This window comes from Parasteatoda tepidariorum, chromosome 9 (assembly GCF_982258835.1).
Source record: "Parasteatoda tepidariorum strain Cologne lab strain chromosome 9, Ptep-v5.0, whole genome shotgun sequence".
In the NCBI taxonomy this organism is placed as follows: Eukaryota; Metazoa; Arthropoda; class Arachnida; order Araneae; family Theridiidae; genus Parasteatoda; species Parasteatoda tepidariorum.
The window spans coordinates 63003021-63016438 of NC_141763.1; the positions used below are offsets into that span (position 1 = coordinate 63003021).

Below are 13418 nucleotides of genomic sequence, written 5' to 3' on the forward strand. Positions count from 1 at the left end.
CTTCGCAATCCAATGCTCGCTTTGCTCGCTTATTGGATACGTTCTTAACGTCTAGCTTTTGTATACGTTTTTGAATACTGAAGTTTTGAAAACTTTTCACTGTAGAAAATTCTAAACCTGTACATTTCATTATTAATTTGAAATTGCAAACAGTTCACATATTTTGTTTAATCACACTATTCTAAATTTCAGTTGTTGAGAAAAGTAACTGTTGTAAGTTTTGTTTTAAAGTCTTTCCCACCAGAGGGCTAAAGCCATGTGTTGTAAAACAATATGAAATAGCACTGAACGTCGGATGTAAAGCATCGGCTTCGATGAAGATAATTTTGTATTTTTAATTCTCTGAAGGGCGCCACCCTAATAATATGGAATTTGTAAAATAAATGTATATATTTTTGATTGTTGATGAAGCCCATTATTTTGTGTTTTCATCACTGTTCAGAAGCAGAACAATTATAAGTTTTTTATTTTATCACAAAAATATAAAATGTATAAAAAACAAAGAAAAGAGTAAGAAAATGAGTATAGTCATAGAAAAAGTTAAAATTATAATATAGTATTTGTCAGTTAAAATAAAACTTTTTGTTTAAGTCATTGTTAACAATTCAAATTTCTCCGAGGCAATTCTAAAGGCCATATCACACTTAAGGAAATTCGTCCAACTCAACCTCAACTTCAACTCCGAAGACAACTCCGTCCGAAAACATAGGTGTGCTATACTTATCCGAGTTGGATCAACTGCTGTTCAACTCTTTCAGATCTCTTCGAAAGAGTTGATTCAACTTCACAATTCAACCAATCAGGTGGCAGCAACCGCATGGGATTATGGGATAGCACAAGTCAAAACAATATGGCGGCAAAGTTTATGTGAAAAAGCAGCGAATCTAATTTGTTATATATTAATTCAGGTGAGTTTTTAATTGAGTATTGATTTTAAAGTTATTTTATAAGAAGTATAAATCTGTTTCTATCCATTAAAGAAGTTTATGTTATAAATGTGTTATGTTTTTAACCGTGAATTAAAAGTATGATTTTTTACGCCAAATTCGCCAATCTGAAGTAAATTTTGCAAGTACATAAAAGTAGTTTTGTTTTATATTTTGACATTACTTTAAATGATAAACAAATTTTATGAATTGCATTTAATCTTTTTCGTACGTAACTGTATATTTATTAGTATTCGCCAAATTCAAATATAGTTTTTTTTTTTTACAATTACTTTGCTCTTTCTACAGTTCCGATAAGATTATACCAGCAATTATTCTAGAGTTGGTACTGAATTCAGTGATTTTGAATATTTTTTTACAAAGGAAAAAATTGCGTTATAAAAAGTAAACTTACTCATACCTAAACAATATGCTGACAGAATTAATTTCTTTGTATTATTTTATTTTTAAACTGTATATTTGTCAGTATTCGCGGAATAAAAAATTGTTTTTTTCCAATTACTTTGCACTTTCTATTGACAAGTGGGCCCACCTTGAAAAAACCCACTTGGGACGCTAAGTGGGTTTTATTAAAAAAAAATGTTTTTATTAAAACTTATTGATTCACATTTAGTCTTATGTAATTTATTGTGTAGCATAAGTTTGTCAAATAGATCTGCATGCTTTATATGATTAAGTTTTTAATATTTATAAAGTTGAAGAAACTTGTATCTGTAATTTTGTATTACTATTAAAAACTTAAAGAGGGTTTTTTCAAAAAGTAATATTTAATGAAATTAGATTAGATGGAAATTTAAATAACATAGACTGTAAGGATCAATTTTTCAAATGCAGTTGCATTCTTTATATTATTAATAAGCAGGTTTTGAATAAATTATGAAGGAAGTTGAAAATATTTTTTTTACCCGTTAAAGCACCTAACAGGTTTTTTCAATTTAATTTTTTTAATAAAAAAATATTAACACACGTTTAACTTTAAATATACTAATATGTAGGTACTTTTTATATCTGCTTTTTTCATAATTTAATAGATTAATTTATTTTTTGAAATTAAAGATAAAGTTAAAATTATTTATCTAAAAAAGAAGTCTTCTTCTTAAGGTTAAATATTTGAAAAAATGGGACAAGTAACTGATACTCCTTGTAATTATACATAATTTTAATTTCACTTTCTATTAATCTTATTATAAAAACATGGAAAACCATTAAAAATTTATTTCAGTTTTTACTGATAATAAAAAACTTACTCATACCATAACAATATGCTGACAGAATTAATTGGTTGGTAATTTTTAATGACTGTTCCTTATTGTCTGTTGCCTTAAATACATTTGCTTCACCTTTCTTAATAAATTTTTTTACTTGTATTGCAGCAAAGATGAGTCAAAATTTTGAACAAGCTCCCGTTGGAGAAACTTTTAAATGGAGCATCGAAATGGAGAGCACATTTATTGAACTCTTGAAGAAAAAAGAGAACATTTGGAATGTAACATCCCGCCACCACAGGAAATATCATTTAAGAGCTCATAAAAAATTAATCGAAACTGCTTTTGGAATAAATTGTTCACTTTTATCAGTTCTTGTTTTTCCTAATTTTTGAATAGTTTGTGTTTATTCATGTTGAACCTTTAACAAAATAGTGCCGTTTAATAGCTTTCTTTTTTTTAAAATTCAGTTTCACATAAACTTTTAATTTTCTACAAATAGCACATTTTTTTTCAAATTAGAGTATTTCACTAAACATATATAATAATACTTATCGAACTCTTAAAAAACTATTTTAATAATTTTTCAAGAACTTAAAGTCAACATTAAAAAAATTAATTGCATTAATTTGGTGCAAAAAATTATCAAACTCCTAAATTTTGTTATAACTGTTTATTTTTACTCTTATATTAGATTTTGTTTTCTCCGTTGTAAAATATACATAGTAAATGTAAGTTGCAAAAAGCTATATTATGTTATTAAATATATGAAAAACTTAAAGGTAATTTATTTGAATAATTTAAAATAAGTACTATATGACTAAAGGTAAAGAATAATCTAAAAATATATTTATTAACTAAAGATAAAAATCCATTGCTACTTATGTGTTTAATTTATGATAATAAGTGAAATTAATACAGCATGCAACGAATATATTTATAACAAAATGGTGATTTTTTTTCTTCCTAATTTACTTTTCCAATATTAAAACTAATTATATATTTTTAACTTCTATGTCAAAGATTACACAAATGAAAACAAACAGTTCTCTCAATAAATTTTCCTAACAGCCTAATCTCTGTCTTCGTAAGCGTCATGCTTTACTCCAAAGTGTCCTTCTCTTATTTTTTTTTTCTTTACCAAACTGTAAATGATCAAACTTGAAATTGCTGAGGAAGGATCCATTGCCGTCGATTAAATTAAATTTAATTACCACACGCGCTGAGTCTTTCGATGAAAATTTTTATCCGTCTATGTATAAAGCGCTAAATCGCCTAAAAAGAAAGAAATCACTCGTTTATCAATGATCAACTCTTTTCAAACGCATGGCAACCATAGTTCAACTGTTTCAGGTAGTAGTTGAACAGAAAGTTGAAGTTGAGTTGAAGGTTGAGTTGGACGAATTTCCTTAAGTGTGATATGGCCTTTAACCTTAATTTTGTTCTAATTGTCAGTAAAATTAAGGTAGTATTGTTAAGTTGAAACACAATATTTTTAGTTTTGATGTCAGCAATACAATTCAATTTTTCACAAAAACGATTGTTTCCATTATTAAATTCAGTGTCAACAATTCAAATTTTTCTGAGGCAACTCATAACCTCTAAATATTATTTTTTTATGTACACATTTCTAAATGTCAGTATTCAACCACAAAACAACTTAAAGTCCTCAAATTTAGCATGAAGTTGTAAAATGTAATGAAAGAGGGTCATAGCAATAATGTTAGTAGAAGTAAAGTTAGTCTGTAAAATTAAAACAATATTTTTAATCGATGAGCCAAGTTCTTCAAGAAGCAGTTGTAGAAGTAGCTGGATAGAAGTTTTTGTATTTAAAACTTTTTATAGAATTTCTTTAAAAACATAATTGTTAATCTGGGCATTTGGCGATACAGCACTTATAGAATTAAAGGATTTGTTACGTCAAGCTCTCAGATATCATAATTTTGATCTAGATGCGCTTCTATGTCATTTTGATTTTTGTTGCTAAGTTAACTTTCAAAAAATTCTATGACTGGCAACAGCATTTATATTTTTTAAGTTATTTTTATTTTTATTTTTAGAATTCATTCTTTTTTTAGAGAAATGTTTTTTAACCTAACAGAATTCTTTGCCGACTGTTCTCTGTATGAAGAAAATAAAGTAAATATTTAAGTGTTGTGAAAAGAATCTTATTTAGTTGTACAAAGTACTTCTTTAAAAATAAAAACTGTTGCCACCAGCGGAAAAGAAATACAGCCAAAATTTGGGAGCCACGTAAGAGAATTATATATATTAGATGTTTCTCAATTTTTCGCATCTATTCTACACGTTAAAGGTGAAAATAATATCGTTGTGGATTCGTTATCTAGAATTGGAGAAATATCTGCAGCAGATCATTAAATTATAGCCGAATCTTAAGCTGATAGTCCAGAGCAGCAAAGTTTACTTAAGAACCCCTCTTTAAAATTTCAAAAGTAAGTAATGGAAAATTTTTATGGTGTGATGCTTCAACCACCAATATCACAGCATACGTACCTAAAATTTATCGCCATGCTGTGTTAGAGCAAATACATGGTATGGCACATCGAGGAATCAAATCAACGGTGAAAGAAATAACATCTCGATTTATATGGACCAATATTAAAATTTTTTTACAGGAATGTACATAGTCATGCATAAACTGAAAAAAAAATGCCAAAATTAACAGACACACTAAATCACAATTTGCTGAATTTCAACAACCAGATGAGAGAGATGATGTAGTTCATATACTAGATGTAATTGAACCTTCCCACCTTCAAATGGAAAAACCATGTCCAAATATCTAATATTGCTTTACGGGGCTAGGTCTTAGACACGAAATTTTAATTTTGATTTGACAACACACACCAGTTAAAAAATCTTGATGCTAACCTGCAGAAGGACACCTGTTGCAATTAAATCCATAAGATCAAGTCTTTAAATTTAAATATTATTTTTTTATGATGTTTAAACATGATGATTCTTCGTGTAATAAAATTTTAATTCAGGAAGATGAAAAAAATATGTGTCATGTCTGCAATTGTAATGTCTAACTTCTGCATTAGTTCGATATACAACATTCGTGATGCGAAATACGTTATAGAAAAGCTAGGAACTTCTTATTAGTAAACTTATTGTTATGAGATGTAGGACATGCATTCTGACACATTAGCAGCAGAAGATAAATTATATTCAAAGACTTACCTAGGAATATCTTCTGTTTGACACTTGTTCCAATGAACCCCTCATAATTACTTCTTCGCTGGGCTTAGTGTGCTGTGTATGTGGAACCATTCGAAATGGGGCTTCTCAGATTTACCTTTCATTTTTTATCTGCACACAATTTTCGAACGAAAATTGTTTTTAAACCCTCTCAAATTTCAGATACTTTCTTATTTTAACAGCTCTAATAAATATTTTCCAATTGATATAAGAAGATTTTTTGTTAAATCTAAATTACACTGGTTTGAGAAATTAACAAAATTTACATACTTGGTCGATTATCTCTTGAACTACTGGAGTGAAATTTGGTATGTACATACATACCAAATTTCACTCAAATACATACAATACAAAACAAATAACCATTCAACAATTTAATACACACGTGCATGATCGTACGTAACACTCATTGGAGTCGGAAGGTAGGAAATTATCACTGGAAATAATCAACTGCCTTACTTCAAGTATGATCTATATCTAAGAGGAGACCATGCCCCCATTAACCCATTTTTTGTTTGTTTATTCTGCAACTTCCTTCCGACTCCAACGAGTGTTACGCACGATCATGCTTGTGCATAACAATTGTTGAATGGTTATTTGTTTTGCATTGTATCAATGTATGTACAGTCCGCAATAAAAAAAACGAATCACCCTGAATAACTTTCGTTCTAATGATCGGATTTTCACGAACTAAGTGTCAATCTTAATGGTTCCTCGGGGTGACCTCAAATATGTTAATTAATTAGTGCTAACTATTAATTAAGTTACGAAATCAGACACAAAAACGTACTTTCTCTGAATAAACATATATTTTTTTTTACATATTTGGAATCTAGACCCTTGAATTAGTGGGGGTAGACAAAATTTTAAAAAAATTGGGTGGTAAATTGGGCCGCAATAAATGTTTATATATTTGGCGATAGTCCAGAAAACCGCCAAAAAAGTGGCCTGCGCAAATAAATATTTTAAGATAACCCATTGACTAATTCAAAAGAGGAGTGCTTAATTTTACTAGGTTGCTACGCAACCAAACTCTGATAGTAAAAAAATTGAAATAATGTTCAGTGATTGCTCGGAGGGGCTTAATTTATTGTTAATAGAAAATATCTCGAAGTTTCCAGGCCATAAACAATTTTTTTAGGGGATTTCTGTCCAAAAAGCAAAAAAAATATTATTTTAATCTCCTTTGAAAAGTAAATTTGAATCGATTTATAAATTATTTATGATAGTTTTTAGAATCTAAATACATGAACTTTTTATCTGATATTGTTTAGATTACACTGTTTTTACTATATTTATTCGACGATTTTATACTAAAATAAAATGAGCATAACTTATTATAGCTATATACAAAATTTTAGGGATAATCATTTTTACAGTTTTAATCGAGTCTTCTAGGCAAGAAAATTTGAAGAAAAAAAAAGTGCTTGAAAAATAAAATGTAGATTGTATAATAATTCTAATGCACATTCACAAGGCTTTCTATAATTTACGATATTTCTTTTTTCTATAACTCAAGGAATTGCTGAATGTTTAGTGGCATTTTAAAAGGATTGAAATATGTTATGTTTAAGAATAAGATATTGAAATAATATGTTGCAAATTGTAGGATTCATTGCTTAAAAAATCGCTTCATTCTACTAGATATTTAGGTTACATCGTTTCCTTTGGATAAAGATGATTAGCAAATAGCATCCTCATGTTTCGATACATTCTGAAATTTATACGTTCGCAAATTCACCATAAAATGTCACACAGCATATTCTTCAATTACGATAAGCTACATTTACTACCAAATACTGCTACTACTGGTTATTATACTGGTTATTTTTGCTTTCTTATATATATCTGATGATCTCTTTTTAAACAGAGCTCGTAAGATCCTTAAGATACAGAAATGGGGGCACAAAAACTTAAGAGATAAAATATTTAATTTCATTAACTCAAAATATCTGGTGTCAAAATGTTAATTTTTAAGTTAAATATAACTTTTACAATATTGATGTTCTTACATTTTTAAAGACCGTATGAATCCTGATAAAATATTAAAATGCATATGTTTACTTTAACTAGTGTAAAATCCTTATCAAAATAATGATCAAGACCCAAATGTAAAACAGTATAATTGACGATAAAAACTCAACTGGCTTCAAAACATATGAAGAGGGAAGTAAAAGTCGACATGTTTCGAGTTTTCAAATATAATCGCCCATTCTCAAGACTCGTCAGGCTTGGATAACTTGTGACTTTTATTATTGGACGCTCAAAACATGTCTATTTTTATTATCATCTATTATTTTTTTAAATCAATGAAGTTTTTATATTTTCGATTCAGTTTCTTGGGATTATCCATTTAGTTACACAACATATTAAATTATTTCACTCGATATTAAAATAAGTTTTACATATGTTATAGGTTCTTAGATTGAAAAAAATAATAATTCACTACTTTGTAAAAAAATTAATGCAGTAAAAAAAAATTTTTTTTTTGCTGCAAGCCTTAACATTTTAGTTTAAGGTCATAAAAAAATTCCGTTTACAATTGAAATTTCAAAAGTCGAATGTGAAAATGGAATGTCCCCTAGTACCAGGAATCGAAATTAAATAGTAACAAGGACAACTTTTTTAAACAAGTTAGCGTTTCCGTCCTACTCGAAGTTGTTTGAAAAGGTATTTTTTATATATCGATTCCAAAGTTTATTCTACATATATTTCAGGGTATACTTTCGGAGTATTTCGATCGAGTTTATTTTTACACCCTTATTTGCTTAAAATTATTAAATAATTTACTTAAAATAAATTATTCAAGCTACATGATTTAATGCATTTATAGTATAATAATAAACGGAGCTTCCGACGCATATCCTTAACCTTAATACCGCTATCATTAAATTAATGGAATAAGCTTAGATAAATAATAAAAGTTAATTTTTCCCTCGTGTAATTTTCAAGGAATAATATGTTTCGATCAAACAGATTTCATTCTGGAAATAGCGAAATTATTGAGTAGGTCCCATGGAGCAATATCATTCTTATCCTCTTTTGACGAAATATAGGAAAAATTAGTTTTCACAGTTTCTGTAAAAAGTATGTTAGCCTACTTGCCACGTTTTTTTTTTTAAATTTTTTTTATTAAAATAAGGTCGGAAATTGTGTATTGTGTGCACAGCTTCGGAATCCTTACAAATTCAATTTTTAGTATTTCCTGATTAACAAAATAAGGCATTTTCCTGATAACAAATTATACTACAATAATATCTTGGAAATCATGCTAAAGTAAAAAATTAAACAAAATAGTTTAGTATATTATCAGAAAAAAAATCTACTTGGTATCATAAAGAGTAAAAGATATAATGAAATAATTAGTGAATCACACGTGGTCAGATAATTAAAAATTTAATTTCACAACTAAGATAGTAGGACGACATTTAAGATATTGAGATATTTTAAGACACTAAAAAAATTGGTTACGTATTCCACAGCTTTTTATGTTCGGTATCCTTATCCACTTTGTAGTGACTTATAAAACATCAACACTATTTTAGATAATCTAAGTTGAAGTCACAAGAAACAAAAAAAAAGAAGACAATCAATAATTTATATTCTTTTTTCAAAAAAATAGTATGCTAAGTAAATAATCAGCTGTTTTGAATTAAATAATTTTAAACAGCTGAATGTTTTTAATTTCTTAACAAGGTTTTATTCTTAGCTAGCAGACAATAATTCTTTAAAAAAAACTTGACTATAATTTGAAAAGGAAACCTAAATTAAAGAAAATCTAAATTAAAGTTCTAAAACAATTATTAGTATAATAATGAAGAAATAATAAACGTAAAATGGAAAAGAATAAGAATTTTAAAATGTTAAAATTTTATTAAATAGTTGGTAAAATAGTTCTGCGATACACTTCCGGAAATTTCTTTTAAGATTAGGATGATATAGGGTAAACCAACAAATGAAGGAGCATTTCATAGATATTTCTTAGAAATAAGATTTTAAACGTTTTAATTTAGATTGATTGGTAAGAGTAGCTTACTACCTAACAATAGGAAGTCCTTTAACAATGCATTTAGTTATCTGGTCTTTGAGTCTTCTCTGGAAAAAGTTTTGAATTTGTTAGTATCTGCTCAACGCCTTGTTTCTTTGACAAAATTATAAGGTCTGTGTTTGTTGTTATCCGTTTAAACTACAATTAATTGCATATAATAATGCTTTTTCTTTTCATTGTGAAAAAAAGAATTCAAAATATGGTCATTGAAGTTACGTTTTATTTATTTTAAGCATCATAACATAAGCAAGTACTGAGATTAGGGGGTGTTTATTAACTGGATTACAGAACGATGAAAAACCAATGTATAAACAAGTGTTCCTTTACTGGGATTTTTTCAAGTTAATGAAAATAAAAGAAAATTTTTAATTTTCTTGTACCTTTTGTCATAATATAAATCAAAATTATGTTTAAAAAAAAAAAAAAAAAAAAAAAAAAACTTCTAACCAGTGAAGGAACAGGCATGTTCCTTCACTGAGAATAGATTTCCCAGTGAATGAATAGTATGTGTGAAATATGATTTTACTTGGATAATTAGTAGTTCAGCGACATAGAGGACTCCTAAAATTCAGTTAAATGTTGTATGAATAGTTCCTATAACTATTTCATTTAAATATGCAAATTTAATTGCTAAATTTATTTAAAGAATTATAATAATAATTAATTTATTATTTATCTTTATAAATGTAGTGATTAGTTATTACATCATACCTAAGACTCCTTAATAAACTATGTTTATTAACTAAATATAACAACTAAATATAATAATAAAAGCTTGAATGGAATCTTTGCAGGATTTTGTGCCAATAATTAGCTAAATTATTATCCTATTGCCGTCTTTAATGTCCTAACGGGAACTGGTAGGAAAAATCCATTTAAAGACAATTATCTAGGTGAAAAATGGGTGAAGTTTTTTTAAGGTGACATCCACCGATAACTCAGTGCAATGCGAAGATAATTTCAAAAGGCAAAACTTCCCTTAGAGAATAATATTCGAAATACTGGTTTTAAGAACTTCAGATAATCTTTTGGAGGGAAGTAGCCCTGGCATCCTTTTATAAAGTGATTGCATTTACAATGCGAATGAAACAAGAGTTGAATACTGCCCTTAAACGGGAAAAATCTGCGGCCTTAAAAATTATAAGGATTTATATTCTAAAGTACCTAGGAAAGAAAAAGTACCTCCATTGGTAGTTTTTCCTTACAGAAGAATTCGTAGAGATATTACAGAATCAGTCCCTGCTACATATTTCATTGGAAAAAGCTATTCATGAAATGAAACGATGACCGCAGCATCATTTTACAAATATATTGCAAATGTTTCTACCCATGGCTAATTAAAAATGCAATCAAATTCCTAATTTTGCTTCTTCTGGATAGGTATAAATCTCATATCAATTTGAAACTGAGCAAGTTTTGTTCCTCAAAACAAATTTTCTGGTTTAGTTTTCTACGTAATTCTTGAAAATCTCGTTAGATCTTGAAAACAAAAGAATTGTAAAACAATATGTCTAGAAAATTTTACATCCATTTTTAAATAAGATTTGAGGCATCAACTGATGAAATGCGATATTTTTTCATTCGATGTAGAAAACGTTGACTGTAACAAATGCATGCAAAACAGACACCAAGAGTTAATGAGCAAGACAACTTATCAACAAAACACATGCTTCGAGAGTAACGATGCGCTATTTCTTCAGAAGCTTGAGAAGGAAATCTCACAAGTTATGTTGCAAATTTTTAAAGGAACATTGACAGAAAAGTTTAATCTCCCAAATATCCAATAGCCTGCGCTTTTCTCAATATTGAAGAATTTATTTCAAAAAGAACAATTGTATAATCAAATTTTGGCTCTGAAGCTGAGACAACTAACATTAATAATGAAAGTATCTTGAAAACCGATTCTGAGATAAGTCCTCTTGAGGCATTGTTAGTTGCAAAAACGATTGGTTTCATAAGTAACTACTAGATATAAGTCAATGAGAGATGGGTTTTACTCAAACTTCGAAACTCCTTTTTCTCATTTATTATCCAGTGAGGAATTCTGGAAATGGAACTGGAAAATCAAAAGAAATTTCGAAGATACATTTACATTGGCCAAAAATTTGGAAAAAAGAGGAAGGTTAAATCAAAAGAAAAAGAAATAAATTACTCATGACGAAGAGAAAAAAAATACTTAAAAAGATTTTAAAAAAAGCTTAAAAAATATGAGGAAAAGATTAAACAAAAAAATGATCGAAGTATAATAATGATAAAAACATCATCAGATTACACAATGATAAACATTCATAATTTAGAACGGACTATTAAACTGTGAGAAAAAAATGAAAAACATTTTTTTAAAATTATGTATTCACACATATTATACTTTCCATTCCATGACTGAAAAAAAAGTAAAATTTTCCACATTAACTATGGTTATATGTCGTAATTCCAAGAAAAATCTTGTTTTTAGACATTTGTGTGGCCTATGGATTCCTAACGAGCATCAAACATTATCAAAATTAAGTGTTCATTCTCTGGAAAATTTAGTGTTTATTCACTGGTAAGAACTGTTCCTTCACTTGGTCATCTTACTACTTATTATTTAAACCACCAAAAGCTTAAAACAATATTATGTAAGTTATCTAACTTTTTTTACATAATTTGCATTTAATAACAAATATGTCGAAACCATCATTTAGCTACAATTACAAATTTTGAAATTTTTATGAATTTTTTTTAAAGGCAAGCTAAGCTTAAGTGTTCCTTCATTGTTTAGTTTACCCTATAAGATGTTAAGAAATTTTCGATGTTGTGAGAGATGTTTAAAAATGTTGACTACGTATTTTTATTAATATTTATAAAACATATATTCAAGAAATTGATAAATATATTATTCCAAATCTATGCATACGTATGTATATTATTGAAATTGTATCAGTTATTGAAAAACAAAATAAAAAAAATAAAAAATAATCACATTAAATAAGCACAATCTGGTGTATTCTATCAGAAGCACGCTTTTCTAAAACTAGACATTTGTTGAATAAAGTGTTTTTTATTCAAAATTCTTTACTAAATTGCAAATAAATTATTAAATGACTAAAAAAGAAACATCGTATTTTATAGTGTGAAAGAAATAAAAATAAAAAGATTAACAAACGATTATAAGCGAAAAAAATATGAATGAAATTTTACGCTACGCGCGCGAAGTCAAGTTTCTCCCAAGTTTACCACATTTTAATATTAATCGCCCCAATTAGTTATTTCTTTATTGTCGCCAAATTATTTTTTTAAAAATAATTAATTTTAATTTTTCTCAGCTTCTAATAAATAAAAACAGTTGAAACTTTAAATTTTTCAATTGAAAAATATGTAGATTAATATGGTATAAAAAAATTCATACCTTATAATTCAATATTTTTTCATCCTCACTTTAATTAAATAATAAAAAATAATAAATAATTATTAAAAATTATTTTTTGCATGAAATTATCTTCGGGTAAATGAGTTTTATGAGTGGGTGCAATTTTTTTTGAATTGCTTCATTAGTTTAGAAAATATGACTGAAAACGCAAAAAGCGAAATTAACATTAAGGGGTACGAACTTTGAATCGCTCTCCTGACCAAACTATGGGGACCACATTTCCTAGATTGCGGCTACCCCCTACATTTTGAGGATAAGAAATCCAAATATGTAAAAAAAAATGTATGCTTATTCAGAGAAAGTACGTTTTTGTGTCTGATTTCGTAACTTAATTAATAGTTAGCACTAATTAATTAGCATATTTGAGGTCACCCCCAGGAACCATTAAGATTGACACTCAGTTCGTGAAAATCCGATCATTAGAACGAAAGTTATTCAGGGTGATTCGTTTTTTTTTTGCGGACTGTACAGTCGGCAAAAAAAAAAAGATATCACCCTGAATAACTTTTGTTCTAATGATCGGATTTTCACGATCTAAGCGTCGATCTTAATGGTTCCCGGGGGTGACCTCAAATATGCTAATTAAT

The 13418-nt window shown here is 27.9% G+C and overlaps 1 long non-coding RNA gene across 1 annotated transcript; it reads left to right on the forward strand.

Moving 5' to 3' along the window:
• The first annotated feature begins 632 nt into the window (after positions 1-632).
• Positions 633-2526, forward strand: LOC122271296 (uncharacterized). Its single transcript, XR_006226303.2, has 2 exons — positions 633-908; positions 2321-2526. It is a non-coding gene; the product is annotated as an uncharacterized LOC122271296 (long non-coding RNA).
• The last annotated feature ends 10892 nt before the right edge of the window (positions 2527-13418 follow it).